Raw genomic sequence first — 17,658 nt, forward strand, 5'->3', positions numbered from 1 at the left:
ATTATCATTTATTAATCATTGCGTCAGCAATATTATAATGTTTAAGAATCAAAATTTAATTCCATTTTCTCGCTGCATCCGTCCATTAAATACCTTTGCTTTACAGCTGTTACTGCACTAATCAATCCTAATTTCTCTTGTCGCTGAGCTACCGACGACGGACTAGGCTTCAGTGAACCGTACAAGGTCTTCTAGTACACAAGAGAATTCCAAAGAGAAATAAGCTTAATGGATGAAATTCAGACTTTAAGCTTTTGTCTGTGTATATGTTAGTTCATTTCCATATGGTTTTCTCAGAAGAATTGTAAATGGGTACGCCATTTTGAAATCGATTCATCAGTGGGTTGGCTATCTATAAATTCGCATTCATGCGAATATAACGATTGAAAAACTTGGCCGAGCAGATAAATACAACTTGAAATGGGATACCACTGATCTGCCTCAAAAGTCAGGGGAAAGAAAGAACCTCATCCTCTTCTTCGAACGAGAGGAAAGCACTCGCCTCGTGAGGAATGGGAACTGCGGATGTATCGAATTAGAGCGCACAAGGATCTCGAAGCAAATCCATTTCGGCCAAGTTTTCCCCATAAATACTCATACAGAAAATACTTGCTTATGTTTTTTTCTCTTTGTTTTATTACTAGTATTATTTTAAATTATCCAAATCTATTTTTACTATCCAATTTTATTATTCAAAGTTTTGTGAACATAAAGTTTATCTTATTAAAAATTTTATTTATTTATTTTTTTAGTTTTCTTTTCTTTTCTCAATGGGGAAATTTTTTTTGTGTTGTTGGTGTCTTTTTAATGTTCTTTGGTTATTTTTTAAGTTGTATTGTTTAGTTGTATATCACTTGTGTTTTAAGGCTTGATTTTATTTGTATTGTTAAATTCAAAGTTTGCTGTAGAGTTTTTGAAGTTTCAATATTTAATTTCTATTTTATGTGTTTTAAAGATCTTAACTGTGTGCTGGATGTGCTACCGATATGGTCTGTTTTTGCCCACTGGCTTTTCGTCAGTCTTACACCCTTTCAGATAGACGGGACCAGTGCATGTCTCGAGGTAACAAACTACTACCTTACATTCCAGCATCTCACTTTCAAGAAAACGTGTCCAAAGACTGTGGGAATTTTGCAGCTATCGAAGTATGTAGTGCTATTCGCACGGCCAGTGTAAACTTAAGCCTTCAACTTTTACAGTTGAATTGAATGTTCGTAAATTAGACCAAATCTAAAAAACGATTTATGGTATTATGAAGATAGCTCCTTTTGAGGATTTTTAAAGCCGTTTTTGTAACCATATCATTATTAATTTTCCAATCTAAATTATGAGTGGAATTTTTATCTCGAAATTAGTTTTTAACTCGAGTCCATAATTACTAATATTACAGAAAAGAAAATTCAAAGTCGGATGTAATAGCCTGCGTCGAGAGGAACTCCGTTGTGCAACGTTGCTTTAGTGATCACAATCGGACCCGTACAAGATACTTTTCGAAACATTCACAGAACATTCCAAATTCGTTAAATCTTGCTTCACATGCGCATGGGAAGCTCGCAAATCGTAAGAAGTAAAGAATTGGATGAGTAGATTTAAAAATGACTTTTGCTGCAACGAAAGAATGAAACTCTTACAGTGAATCATATATATAAGATATTCAGATGTTTCTAATTTTTAACTTTCCCTCTTATTTAATCGGTTCAATAAATTTATATTTATTCCCAAAAATTGTGATTTCTATTTTTTTTTTCTGAAAGTTTTAAATTAGCAAAAATGCGGTAGAAAGTCGCCATCTTCTAACAAATTATCTACTTTTGCAAAACATTTTAATCTTGAAGTGAAAGGATTCTTAACTAAGAATGTCACAATATTTAATGAATTACATTCAATGGATGCAAGAATTATTTCAAGTGCATCTATCTTATACCCATTATTTTAATATTCACCTTAGACTGCATGAAAATAAGTTTATTTCGCCTAAATTACTTTATAAGTCATTAATGATTTCACTCTATTTGCACAAAAAATGAAATTTCTTAAATAGCTTGTACGCTATAGAAATATTCAAAGCACAGAATAGACTTATTTCTCCAGAAAAATATTTCATTTATTAACTGCTGTTTCCATATAGACTAAAGATTATTTCATCTTTAATGTTTTAATTCCTAAATTGAAGGAAAATATTATAAATAATTTAATTCAGATATTCATTCGTTTATCACCAAAGTTCCACTCGCTCTGTTGAATTAAATTTCATATCATTCTTTAGCAATTATCAAAAGATTTTGAAAACGAAGTTAGCTTTCAGAGTTTCCAAAATCCCGTTAGGTGCTCCGATATTCTCAGTGCAATTAAAAATAAAAAAAGCATATAAAACGATTTTTTTTTACAAAAGTTTTTTAAGAGTAACATCATATTTTAAAAAATGCATTTATTTACGCATGCTTCCACTCTCCGTCGCACGAGCATCGCCCAGATAGCATAAGGTGTAATTTTTAATCTCTACTAGACACTCAATGCGTGCCAAACAGCTATCGACGGCTGAAGCGGCAATGTCAAAATTACACTCGCGAATACTGAATCATAAGGAAGATGAGGCTGCCAGTGATTTTAGAAAACTTTCGATGTAGTCTTCAACTGTATAGCGAGATTTAAATTTTTAATCATGGTGTAAAAAGCGTTTACTACGCGATAATAAAGCAGCATGCTATTATTATTATGATGTTGCAGAACATAAGAGAATTTTGTGCAGTATAATTTTTTATGAGCAAGCATATTTATGCATACTTCAATTATAAATACAAATGTATTTTTTTTTTAATGTTTTCGCTCTATCGTGCTAAAAACAGACTCTAAATCTTTTCATCACTCAATACACCAGCTAGCAAAGATCTGCTTTATATGCGTGTGTGTAGAAAATCATTTTCCCTACCTCCTCTCCGTCCTCCCATGCCTTGAGGTAGGCCGCAGCCGTCTCTCCGCAGACCCAGGCCACCAACAAGAAGATGAGAAAGTAGGCTCGGAGCATTCTTTCTGCGCGGGCTTCTGAGGGCTGAAGCAACAGGCGGTTGAGGGAAGAATGAGGACCGATGTGAAATGGGGCGACGTTTTTAAGACGAGGGGCGGTCGCAAGGGGAACGCCCCGCGCACGTCATCGCCGAATGGAGGGGGTTCTAATGGGCCGATTACCGTATGGGAATGTCCATTCCGCGAGGGGGACAAATTGGGATTGCGTGGGCTCCAAATCGTTTGATTGGAGATGATGGGATTGGAGACACGGTGGTTGATTGTTGTCACCAATTAATGTCAAGTTTCGGACAAGAACAAAGTCCACAATCCCTTCCGGTATCAAAATGTTTTTCATAGACTTCAGTAATGAGCTTTCGACTTCGCGCCTCAAAATGAAGGGATATTAAAAGTGACACGCTGTACATTCATTTTAAAGTGGAGGGAGGAACTTGTCAAATATTTCATATTTTATTCTGTAATCACTTGCTTTACGATCTAATTTTCAAAAATTTCTCATAAACTTAGTTTGTTTAGTTATTTTTATTTGTCTTGCTTCATATCTGTAAAGATGGTATTATGCGATTTTTTTTTTTTGGTTTAGTTTTTTTCCCCTATTTTCCTGATGTTCTAGACTTTTCTTGTACATTTATGTGTTCTGGTTGACAATGCACTGCTTTAATATTTTCGAAACTATTACATTTTATTATCAATCACTCATTAATTAAATTTTATTCCATACAAGTGATGCCGACTGAAAGTGAGTGTTAGTGGATATTAAGACTACAAAGCAGAGAACAATTTTAGAACAAAGTTTTTAAAAAGTTATGATGTTTAGTAAAAAAAAATTAAAGACATAGTTTTAATGTTTAGCGTAGTGTATCCAAGGCACAAGTAGAACGTATTTACTTACAGTTGTGTTGAAAATGCCTTCTCACCAAGGTTTTCAACATACTTCAAAAGGCCTATTAGCTGTTCTCGCATCTTGGTATAGTTGCTCTACTACGACAAAATGTGAAATTCAGCAGCATAATACGAAACAGTAATCCGTCAGAAATAAGATTTACTTTTACGTGCACTTATAGATAGAGAAATCGTCGTTTGTCGTATGTTTTAACAAATCGAAATCGTCGTTTAAACAGACTAATCATTTTTAACTCTCCATTAAAATATTTCCCTTTTCTACTACGTACCCCCTTCCTCCTTTTTTTAAAACTTGAAGTAAAGAAGAAAATCGAATGACTACATTTGGAATGAAGGAATAACATTTTTTTTTAACACATGAAGCGGGGTTCGCTTTCCGTCCCGTTCAACCCCGCATTCTCCGACTCCACCAATGTGTTTCTCACTGTTACATTTTATGACATCGGCGAAGGAAAGCCATTTTTATGTTATCGTATTTCAATAAAACTCGTTATTTTTTTTTTTTTTGATAAAAATGTTCAGGTGCATTTAGTGATTTATTAACACTATGTAAGTTTTTTTAAAAAAAATGTCAGCATTAACAGAATGCAATTTCGCAACATCTCATTGGGTCTATCGCTTTGTTTTGGAAGTAGAGTAATTCCATAAAGCAACGAAAGCTCGACAGATGAAATTTGGATTGGGTCTTGGCATAAAAATTATATTTCTGTGAAATTTTGGATGCAATTTATGAATTGCAAGCTTAACTGCTCTTTCTTCCATCCGCTTAAGAATACGAAGCTAAAAACGCTACAGAGTTGATTCATGGAATCGGGCATATCGCTCTACCGCTAGAAATACGCCAACGCGTTGGTTTTCTGCGCAGCCGCATTTAATGTGAATACGGAAATGCAATAATGGAAATAATTGAAATTCAGTGCGTGGTGCTGTGATTAAAATGGCAAATATGCATCTGATATTGATGTCATTAAACGAAATGAAGACGAAATTGATATCATTAACAAAATCATTAAACGAATTGAAAATTCAAAAATATATGCTCTGTTTTCTTCATTATGAGGCGAAGCACAAAGAGCGCTGGTCAGAAGTGCATGCTCACGAAGTGCGAAAGTTCGAGTCATTTTCTAAAATAACAAAATAAGTAAATAAATAAAATCGAATTCCTTTTAAACAAATGAATTAATTATTTTTAATTTTAAACTTGAAATCGAATCCTGTTTTTGTTTTGCTTCAAAAGCGATTTTATAAATTATATTTCCATTTATTAAAGATTCAGTTGCAGATTTCTTTCCACATTTCAAAATGCGTTGATAAAAAACTTGTTTAAAATAATTTAAATACATCTTACAAATTTTTGCCATTCGAAACCGACAATATTATTAACTTTGAAGAAAGCTATTTCTTTTACAAATAATGTTCTTAATAATAATGTTTACCAAAATAATTGTCTTTTATAATCGTTACAAGGAAAAGGAAAGGGATTAATATCCATTTCCATATCCACTTCTATATTCATCCTGACATGTATCGTGTCTGTAAAGACGTAATTTTGTATTTACTTTCATTCCTTTTTTGTTTTCTTATCGTAGAGCTCTGAAATTATCTAAGCTGTGCATTCTAGTACTAAATCAGAAGAGCCATTTCGTAGTGAAGTTCAAAGAAAAATAGAAAATTCGGTAATAAATATGACAGGGAATTATGGAATATATTACATAAAATGATAATGAAGATAGTTCTGGTTTTTTTTTAAACTCTTTTATTTGTACGTAGAAAAAATTATTTGTAACAAAAATTTGGAGATCTAAGAATATAAGTTATTGATGATATGACATTCAAAATGACATTCAAAAATTCATTAAAGATTAAACTATTAAGTGAAAATTATTAAAATTCCAAACTATGAAGTATTTATATATATATATATATATATATATATATATATATATATATATATATATATATGCGAACGCTCCTCCCTCCACCCAAAAAAGCCGATTTGATTCTGGGTAGATTCCCAGGCTATCTCAAATGTAGAGAGTGCATGATCAATCCGGAAACTGAGGCAGCAAGGCAAAATATTTCTGCAGAATACTTTCAACGACTTTTTGAGTCCATATCACGTCGAGTTGCTGCCCTTCGTAGGGCAAAAGGAGGTCCAATGCATTATTAGGAGATATCTTATGAGTGTTTTTCACCTCATCATAATACAAGCAATAAATTTTTCAATATTCCACCAAAATTATTTTAAACCTCAATATGGCAAATGAAATAAAAAAAAAATGATTAAAGAATTTAATATACTCGCAATGTTCTAAAAAGTAGGAATTCTTATAATTATTTTCTACTTGCTAGTTCCTTGCTTTCTGGATCGATACTTACATATTAGTTTCGAAATGATTTTTTTCCATTCCTTTTTACAAATTTATAATTTTATAATAATTTAATATCAAATAATTTTTATCCTAGATAATTATGCTACTGATTGTTGATTAAGAGCTAGGAATATTACATCTGTGTCTCGTCATCAGGAGCAAGCGTGCGACATTTGGAAACTCCGGCACATCAGAAAGTGGGTGAAAAGTCGGTTGCAAAATTCCATCTTAACTAACAAGCAAAGCCGGCCTTCTCTATGAAGGGGCCCAGGTGCAAGAAACCATTTGGGACCATATATTTTTTGTAAAATAAAAAAAAATACAAATTCGAACATATTACTATTGCATGTTTATTTAATTCGTGATTTTGTTTTTGCTATTATTTCCGGAAAATAACAATTTTTTTAAATTTCTTTTTTGTTGCTTAGTGTGGCAAGCGCATTTAAGCATTATGCACACATGCTTGATTGAAGACAATTCTTTATTTATTTTAATTTGTTAAATAAGCGCTCAGCCTTTATTATAGTAATTGGCAATGTAAAAAAATGTTTTAACACAGTTAGAAATAAATCATTATAATTATTAATCAGTCTATATTGCAATATGTGTTGAGCGTTATTTAAACCTCTTTCATTCCAAATCAAATATCGTAGCAAAACAATTATTTCGATTAGGTTTTCATCTACATTGTTATCATAAAACGTTACAAAGTTTTTGGGACATTTTTCTAATTCATGTTTTTCTAGAGTGTTTACATCAGCGATTAACTTAAATTCTTTAAAATCTATCTTTTATCTATACAATAACAGTCTCATTTACAGAGTTAAAAAAAATAGCATCTAAATTTCTCAACCGGGTTGTATTTAATTTCGTTTTCTGCTGTTTCGAAATGTGATTTTTCACTTTTTCAAATTCGCTTTTCAGAAAAAATGTTCTGCATAATTCAAATTATATGCTATCGCTTTTGCTTCGTCTAAAAATGAGTTAAATTTTGTTCTTAAATCTTGTATTTTAGTTTTAATTTTATTGGCTAAATTAAAAGTCCAGTCGAGAACAATTGTCTTTACTTAAAATAGTTTATTGATAATGCTATTTTGAAAATATTGCAAACCATACTATTAAACATAAAATAAATGTCATTTATTGTATTGACTCCATTAGACTTTTGGCTTCGGGTACCACTGTATTATTGTCATTTGCATCAATAAATCCATTACAAGTATGTTCAAACTGTATATACACTGTTTTAACCGAATCGATTTTGACTTTCCAATGAGTGTCACATAATGGTTTAAGAGTAATATTTAAATTCTTTGTAGAATTTCCCATCTTTTTGTAGAAGCAGAAAATAAGCACTATAAACGTTGCAATATCAAAAAAATTACAATATTTACTGCTGAAAGTGGCATCACAAATTAATAAATTAAAAGAGTGTCATAGGCAAGGCACATAAATTACATGAGAGTTTAGAGCAATTATTCTAGATTGTACACCTTTATATTTCCTTTTCATGTTGCTACCGTTGTCGTATGCCTGTCCACTACAATCCATAATATCTAAATAAAGCTCGCCTAATATTTCTAACAGAATTTTCATTCACATAGTCCTTCTCCAGTCACATCAGTAACTTAAATAAACCCTGTAAATGTCTCATTTATACTTAATCTTGTCTCTTCAAAATTTGCATACCTAATAAAACTGGAAGTTTGTTTTCTTATGAGAAAAATCAACTGTAGAATCCATCTGGATACTGTAATATGTGGCTACTTTTGTATAGTTTTTTAATTTTGTTAAGATCTTCATTTCCTAACCTAGGAATAATTTGTTCTTGTAATTTATGTGCTAAATCATGCACAATTCTATTTTTGAAGTATTTTGTTTTTGTATTTGATCCATAAACACAGAGTCGTATTTACTAAATAATTCGAATATCCATTATTAGACGTTTCTATTATTTCATGGTTTCCTCGAAGAGGAAGATTATTACATGCTAAAAATAGAATCACATCTACAATTCTTTTGAGATAACAATTTAAGTCGTTCCATTTCCTTATTTATATTAACTTGATTTGTTTTATTAATTTAGTCATTTCAGTAATTATTTCCAAGCAATAAATAAAGTGACAAATAGAGCGCTCATGATCTTGAATTACAATTAATAGCTATCTCCAGTTATTATAGACACCTATAAATCGTGGAACCTATAAACAGAGGAATTTCACTTTCTCTGGAAAATAATCAGCAAAAACAAAATACCGAGTCTTGCGTTTTTGAACAAATCAACAAACTGCGAAGCTGCATTTCACCATTTGGCACATTTAAAAAAAAAGTAGCAAGTAGTTGAAAATAATCTACTTTCAGCATTCTTAGCAAAAACACCTTTGTGTCGCACAGGTTTGTTTTTAACAGAAAACATTTTAAACTTAACAGTTATAATGCTTGGTCATAGACCTGGATCACTTATATGCACTTGATCACATTTGTTAATGTTATTTTCTGATTCAATCATATTTGTATAAACATATGTTTCTTCAAAGGTTTTCACAGTTTCTACTCTTTTATTCCAAGATTGTGTAGTTTATGAGGAACATTGTTCGCCAGTTGAAGCTTGAATTGTAACTTCTGAAGTCGAAACAATTTCATTGCCAGAATTACTTTGTAGATAAGAAAAAAGACATACTCATGACTTTTTGAAATTTAGCTTTTCTTCTTTTTTCTTTTTTTGAAGTCAAGTCTCGACAACTAGAGGGTGACTTCCTTGGCATGGACATGATTATATCTAACAATATTAAATATTTTATAGTATTAATTATCAAATTTATAGATGCAATTTAACCTAGTAGGTGAGGTAAATGACCGTTCTTTATGTTTATAATATGTTTCACATTCGCACTAAACTGTAATATATCCGTATATTTCAAAACCCATCTATTGTTCCAGTTAAATTTCTTCCTCCCTTTTTTCCATCCCACTATTATTGTTCAGAACATTATTTTAGTTCTTGATCGTGTCCGGGGCCCCGCTATCGATTGGCCCCGGTGCATAGCATCCTCCGCACCCCCAGATGGCCAGTCCTGCTAACAAGAAACAGGTTAAGTTACAAAGGAAGTGCTTATTAGACACAATTTAAATTTATGTTTTTAAGCATAAAAATCAAATCATTTTAAATTTAATCCGAATGAAATAGAAGTAACTTTCTTTTACATTCGCATTAAATGGGGATAAATGAAAACGAAAATTTGACGCATCCCCAGAGACAGTCCTTCAAGTTTCAATCGATCTTAGAAATCGGCAACTTTCAAACCTGACAATTAGCGGGAAAATGTTTATCGACTTTTAAGCAACGGGAACTCCCCCCCCCCCTTTCGTCTCTCAATTAGCGGCAAATCAAGCTTCACAAATACGTTGACTTGACAACATAATATTTTTTCGGTTCCCTAAGAATACTCATGAACAAAATGATTACACATTTTTTAAAAATTCTGATACCGAAGTTTTCCTTTTACCACTGCTTAGAATTTATATCTTGCGGGATTAAAAATTAAAAAGTATGTGAAAAACAGAATTTAATATTTTTTTTTTTTTTTTTATTTATGACATACACGAACAGAAAAACATCCTAATGTAATCGTGAAGATCCTCATATTCTCATCAATCCCCATTTGCAGAACTCTGGGATGAAAAACATTGTTGGAATTAAGTTTGTCTGCGAGCATAATATGTCAAGCTGTATCAATAAAATTTTGGTTTTGCACCAGATTTCTCTAGATTGTAGATAATAGAAAGTCTGTGCGCAATATGTGAACACAATAACTCAGAAGTAATGATATAGATTTATGAAATTTGGTATTAATTTCCATCCAAAATTGGAAATTCGGAATCCAATCGCATTACGTGAACGCGATAACACAAAAAGCAAACAAGCTACCAAAACAAAATTTGATGCGTTGTGTACGGATTAGAATTATGAATAGATACCTGATTTTAAAACCAGTCAACCAGTAGCACAAAGAACCTAAGCACAGAGCTTGCCTTGTGAGTAGACAAGAAGAATACATTTCACCGGTTTTAATATATGCTCGAGTATTCTGAATATCTACGTTGCAATTTTGTGCTGGAGTCCGGATTTAATGCATGAAGACACATTTGAAAATTTTGTAATCGTTGCATTCCGCTCTCTGCAGAATTTTAATTTTCAAATGATCGCGATTAAAAACATGAAATAAAAAATGGTTTCTTCTTTTTCTTTCAGATTTAGGACTCAAACTAATTTATGTTGTTTGGAATGATCCAGTGATTTACAGATTTTAATGATGAAAGAATTCTAAAAATTTAAATGTATTACAAATGGAGAAAAATATGTAACTATCAAATATATGTAACTGAACATCAAATAAAAAAAGATTAAAAGAAGAAATTAAATAAAAAAAATTGTGAAACAGCTTATTAGCATGTTAAGAAACTAAATTTTTATAATTCTAATTATTACCTTTGAAGCTTTAATTTCAAAATCATCGTTGTAAATATTACAGATTCTTAAAAGCAAATTCCTAAAATTTCCCTACCAGATGGCACCACTCATGTAAAATCAAATTTTATTAACTTAATCGATTAACTGATTATTAAAATGTGAAAATAATAATATTAGGGTATTGTCATCTATAACACACAATTATAAAATGTTTCAAAATTCTAGAACGTCAGGAAATGAGTGGGAAATGGATTAAGTAATTCCATCATCATAAACATGAAAGCCAAACAAAGCTAGCTAAGCTAAACAAAAGCTAAACAAAAATATCTGATAATCGAAATGACACTTGCATTTATATTAAATTATTATTTAAAATGTACCCGAATACTCCAAAATGGCATGATATTTTGAAACGTGTGAAAGTCAATTATTAGAAATAAATCTTAATGGCATTTTTTAAATTTTGTATTATTTTCTTACTGTACATATTTTTAGATCCATTCATTGAAAACCGAATAACAAGTAAATTGAATTTTTATGGCACCCTGTCAGTTCAAATTTGCTAAGTTCCACAGTATAGCCAATACTTTCAAAAATGAAGGGAGAGAGAAGTTAAGCAATTGAGTTTAAGCTCATTCATTCAATTCTTTTAAATATAGAATTGATCTATATTTAAAAGAACTTCACCACGAGAGGGCACGCTCTTACCCTATGACGTCATTAGTAGTCGCCAATGGTAATAGCACAGCCGTCTGGAAAAGAGGCCTCAGTGCTGCTTCGTGACGTCATCATCGGTAGATCTTGTCACTACCGATTCAGGAATGGCGAGCTCTCTCCTCTTGCATAAATCCTCTTGTCAGATGGAGAGTTGATTCCTTCTATTTACAAAATTTGTTGCGAAATTCACTTTAAGTTCAAAGGCGGTATATTAAAATTATACATTTCCTTTTCATTGATATTAAAAATGCTAATAAAATTGAAACATAAAAGTAAGTTGAACGTTTTTTTTTTTTGTTTTTTTTTTATCGTGGACGTTTTTTTATCATAATTAATCTTTAATTGCTTTAATATTCCGATTATTTAAGGAAGAGGGAGTATTTTGAATCTTTTTAAGTAAAATTTTATAATAAAAATATCTCTTTAGAATATAAATTACAAATCTGTCAATGCATTTAAGAATTTTGCAATTTTGAGAGGGAGAAGTAATAAATTTTTTCTATGTCAATTACTTTATTCGACAACTAAAAATTATTACAAATATTTGTTCGAATTTTCCAAAGTACATTCGTATTTTATTAGAAGAATTTTATTTTATTTCAAGTGTATATTTCCTTAGAGAATATACAAAAATTTGATATACATATTTAAATTATTGGTAATTAAGAATCAAAATTAAATAAGATTAAGACTGAAGAAAAATGACAGAAGTATGTTCCTATATTAATCCCCTAAGAAGGTTAACGAAACAAATCGCGTCATTTACAAATTATAAGATCATAACATACACGCAAACTCTATCCTTCCCCACGTCAAATATTAAACCTGAAATAAAGCGCAAGTGAAAAATTTTACGGTATAATTTCAGTAACGCCAAATCTTCAGTGTAAGATTTTGGATTTTTACAGTGATTTTACTACAGACAATATTCCTAAATCATTTCTAATTTCGACATTCCTTTCTTTCTCACGAACACAAGATCGACAATCTGTTGATATAACTTTTTACTAACTTCTTTAAAATATATTCACTTTATTTTTTTATTGCGAATATGGCGAGTTTGATAAACTGTCTATATACTTCATAAATGTCTACAGGTTATAAGTAAGAGAATAAAAATTCTCTTACTTATAACTTGTAGAGAACTTTCAGAAAGGCAAAAACTTCTGCTCAATATTTGAAGATGATAATAAAAATGATAAAGCTAGAGCTCGAGTGAAAGCCAAATATGCCTGGCCTTTCACTTGACAAGACTTGAAAAGAAAAATTGACATAAAAGCTGTACTGTAATGTCTTACCAGATAGACATGTCTTCTGCTTATGAATGATGTATGTGTGAAGAGTTTACAATCATCAGATTATTATGTCAGGAATCCTAAAAATTTCCCTTGAAAGAAAGCTTTTTTTTTCTCACGTTCTAATATCTCGATGCATTCATTTGAACTCGAAGTTTCCAAATTTTAAGTCAGATTAAAGTCTACTCAAAATTCGTTTATGATGTTGACAATCGAATTATAAACTTCTTTCAATATATTTTTTAGATTATAAATCAAAATCAAATATACAGCCATACCATATATGAATCCTACAAGTAGTATTTGATGAAGCTAAATTTTTTTTTATCATCTGATTTTAGAGAGTAAAGGGAAAATTGGCGTCGAACATAATACAAATAAACTCATTAGGGCATATTTTCATTTTATGGACAATTTCATTATTTAGCTCAAAAGTTATTAGTATTCTTAAAAAATTAATTGCTGTTTAGAATTTCGGTAAAACTGATTGATAAGCACCATGAATAAATTTCGTTAAATTTCAAGGGAAAAAAATGTGTTATGGTGAACGATGGCTTAGATAGAATAACAACTCTGTAACAGATATTTGGAAAATGAAATGTCTTGAAATCTGGGAAATATTTCTATGTCTTAAAAAATGATTCAGTTCAAGCTGACATTGAGCCATTTTACAGGCTAAAATAAAATTTATTTAATATATTTTTTAATTACTGCATATTGTAAACTTTTAATCGATTAAAATGCTCTCAGTTACGTAAGCTCAATGAATTCCAAAATGGAACTAAAAAATATTATTTCAAATAAATTCGAAATATTTCCATACTGAAGTTGAGTATCAGAATCTTACATACTTTTATCTTTTAAACAATTAAGTCACTCATTTTGTTGTCTTCATATAACTGCGAAGTGTCATTTTTGAATAGATTAACTTATTTAGCTAATATCTTTATTATTGCTTTAAAATATAAGAGTTTTAATCATATTCTTCATTATTATTATTATTCTATTTTCAATTATTGTAATAAAGATTGCTGGATTATTTTCTAAGATTTTATTTGATGGTAAAAAGAAGGGGGGGGGTCGAATTCATGAAATACACTCTATTTGTGAAACCGCATCTCAGAAGTTCCTGATAAAACCAAACTCAATATTTTACTCAATATCAAAGTAAAAAAAAATTAAGAATGAAGTTTTTGAATATGCCGCCCCAATTCGGTACCCAGCTTTTACCACTGTCAAGCTGAAATTGGATTCTGTGCGCCATAGAACCTCAAAAATTATAATTAGCGCAGTCTCTTCTATCAGCAACGAAAAGGCTGGACAGGAATGTGGTCTGCTCCCCTTAAATATTAAGCGGCACCAACGGGATCACTAAAAAGCTCCGTTGTAACAACAGAAACCACATCATCACCAGGATTTCAATGAATGAAAAGATTCTCGATTCTTCAGGTTATGGGATATATGGGATAAGGATATGAGAAGAAATGTTCAAATGGAACATTCTTCCCTGGGTTTTCTTCTGGATTCCTTCATTTCAAGAAGATCACCAGAGGAGCCCCCACTCAATTTTACTTGAGCCTTGTTGCCATCAGCTCTGAAAAAGATGACCCAAAGGCACTTGGAACAAAAGGAAAAGCTACGGCAGGGGAACTCAGCAGTCACTAAACCGATGGCTTCTCAGGCAAATCCTTCAACAGAGGAGGCGCTGGTGTTTGCTTTCTCCTTTCAGATGGTAACACAAAATTAATTCAGGTATGATTGCCTCTAACTTCACCAGTGAACTTACAGCAATTAGGGATGCCCTCGACTGACTCGCAAGTCATGGACTCCTCGGAGGGTTTAGTGATATTTTTAGAATCTAAATTGTCTTTGGAGGTTATCAGAAACGGAGAAACAAACATCGCCTACACTGTAAATGTTCTTCTAGAACTGCTGCACAGGAAAGGAAAATCCTGTGCTCAACAATGGATACTCGCATATGTAAGCATTGAGGGAAACGAGTGTTCTAATTGCTAAAGATGCCAGAGGCCTCGACCCATTCCATACCCCCATTAAGCATACAAATGCAGTGACCAGGTGTGACCAGGTTGACCCTATCTTTAAAAAACTACTTACCATAGATTTAACACCTATAAGAACTAGATTAAAAACAAATCACTATAAGGGCATGAAAATTCATCCGGGCAAAACAAGATCGTACATTCACTATAAAAACTGGCTCAAAATACAATTCAGACCAAAACACTAAAGGCCCGGCTTTCATCGCAAATATGTTGAAACTCGGAATGATACAACTCATTGACTCACTGCGAGAAAGTCTGTATAGAACCGAGGCACCGGAATTGGCTACCGCAGTTGTTCGAGTCTTTGGGATTATCTGATGCTGCAATGACTTCTTAAATTTTTCTTAGTGTGTTTAAAATTTCAGAGTATTCAGTGATTTAATTTTTTAAGGTTTTAGCGTATTGAGTTATATATTTTGAAATGTATTGGATGTTTTCAAAATTATTTCTTGCTATTTACCCCCCCCCCCTCTCTTTTTTGTGTGTGTGTTTCTATGGACATTGGAACATGGACACTAGAACAACCACAATTAGGAATTAATCATCAAATTTTATATAGCTCACTGCTGATTCCAAATTAATAAAAAAATTATGTTCATTATTTAAAAATATATATCCGGCGAATTTCATTTTTACATTCTTTGATTCCATATATTTATAGCTGTAAAATAAAAACGGAAGTTATTTTTTATGTTTTGTCAAAAAGAATATCTAAATTATAATTTAGTTTTTGACAATGAATTTATATATTTATATTTGCAAATGTCTTATATTTATATCTTTATATTTATATTTGCAAATTATTATCTTTATATTTTCTAAAGAATATATCGTGACATTAGAATTTTTATGAGAATGAATCTCGAATTCTATTTTTTGTAAATCAACAGAAGAATTGTTGAGAATTATTTCTCCCAGTATTTAATATTAATCATTAAAAAATTAAAGAGGAATACAAAACAAATCGCATTTAAGATGTGCTTTTATTGCAAATGAAATAAAATGCTGGAATTTTAGACTATTTCTGAAATATTTATGAATAGGAATTGCATATAATAATTTAAAATGACAACTGGATCATCCCTTAAGTTAATTATTTTAATCTAGTTAAGTCAATAAATTTTTATTTAGTTAATGAACTTGGTTCATTTTTGCTGCGCTGAAGGTAGAAATTGTTTCAACAGAAACAGGAAACCGATTGGAAAATGTGAAAACATCAGTGCATTACTTTTCAGCTAAATTTTGAACAAAATAAAAATGAAATGAATTTTTTAAGTCAATGAAGTAAATGATTTAGCCCCGTATGTTTAACTTTAGAAAGGGCGCTGGGAAGAATAAATTTCTAAAAAATATTGTGGTTGAAGATTTTTTATCATTTTGATCAAGCATGAATTTGATTAAGAAAACATCAATTAAGTATTAATTATAAAGTAGTAATTGTTTTATTTTTTTACCTCAAAGCCGATCGTAATAGAATTGACAAATATAATTATTACTGGGAGTGCGTTTACCCGAAAATTAAGCAATATTACCATCTTTTATAAAATGCAAAGCTAAATTATGTTTGAAAATCAAAAAAAAATTATGGTAACTATGGTAATCAAAAATGATAATCATATATGGTAATCAAAAATGATAATCATATATGGTAATCAAAAATGATAATCATATATGGTAATCAAAAAAGAATTAAAAATTGTAATTCTGAAATGTATATGATTATTAAATATTGTAGAATGTAAGGGCATTTATGAAAGAATATAGCAATACTTAAAAAGTTTTAGATAAAACTTTCACTTCTGAGGCAATTGAAATATATGGGCAAATAAAAAAAGGCTTTCATTCTAGAAAGGCTATACATTTCTATTATTAAATATTATATTAATATTAATAGAATTTCCAATATTCTATCAACATTTAGGTATATTGTGAAAATCGAATTATAAAACTGAAAATTAGAGTATTAAAAGTGTTACATTAAAGAAGTTTATAGATTAAAAGATATCACTAAAATAATCTTTATTATAAAAATAAAATAAAATATTTGAACAAAAATATTTTTAATAATTTAAAGGAAAGGTTTTTTTAGACAATTCAAAAGACTGCATATTCGAACAGAAAAAAGAAAATTAAACTCGGATGGAGTTTTTAAAGAGTGCAACATATTATTCAAGAATATAATCTGAAATAAATAAAAACATTTATCCTTCCACCAATATATATTCCCATTAACGTCCTCTATTTTTATAAGTAAAGAACTAACTTCATTGCTTTGTCGCCTAAACGAACTGGGAAATACTGCCAGGGTTGGTTCTTTGTGCTCTTGAAAATTCCATCAGCATTCAAAGCTCGATCAAATTTGATAAAAATCAACATTTAATGCTTGTTAAATGACGGTTGAACCGATTTATCACTAAGAATAATCTTTATCGTAAATTAAAAAATAATATAAATTAACGAACAATATATTATTTAATAGAAGTAAAACAATACCTTTAGAGATTAAAAAGTTCAAAAAATCGCACGTTTTTTTAAATTATAGAATTCCATGTTATTGAAAGGTGCAAAAATTAAACATTCCAAACTCATATTCCACTCGTATACAATCTGACATAAAGCCGAATAATAAAAGTCTATCAATCCATCATCACGTATGCCTTTTCCTTCTAAAATGATGTTTCCGAATCCAATCGGAAAATATAATTAGACTCATTCGCAATGATTTTATGATTGTACGATTAGATCTGTAGTAGTTTCGATCAGTGTCGAAAACCCGATCAAGAGGGATGAGCATCCAAATTTAAATAGTTATT

At 30.7% G+C, this 17,658-nt stretch overlaps 1 long non-coding RNA gene across 1 annotated transcript in view; it reads left to right on the top strand.

Moving 5' to 3' along the window:
- Positions 1 to 6,557, top strand: part of LOC129969133 (uncharacterized) — a 67,879-nt gene extending 61,322 nt beyond the window's left edge. The window contains exons 2-3 of the long non-coding RNA XR_008784465.1: positions 956 to 1,145; positions 6,394 to 6,557. This is a non-coding gene — a long non-coding RNA (uncharacterized LOC129969133). The remainder of the gene's footprint in view (positions 1 to 955; positions 1,146 to 6,393) is intronic.
- Positions 6,558 to 17,658: the final 11,101 nt, after the last annotated feature.

The sequence above is a fragment of the Argiope bruennichi genome, chromosome 5 (genome assembly GCF_947563725.1).
Source record: "Argiope bruennichi chromosome 5, qqArgBrue1.1, whole genome shotgun sequence".
In the NCBI taxonomy this organism is placed as follows: domain Eukaryota; kingdom Metazoa; phylum Arthropoda; class Arachnida; order Araneae; family Araneidae; genus Argiope; species Argiope bruennichi.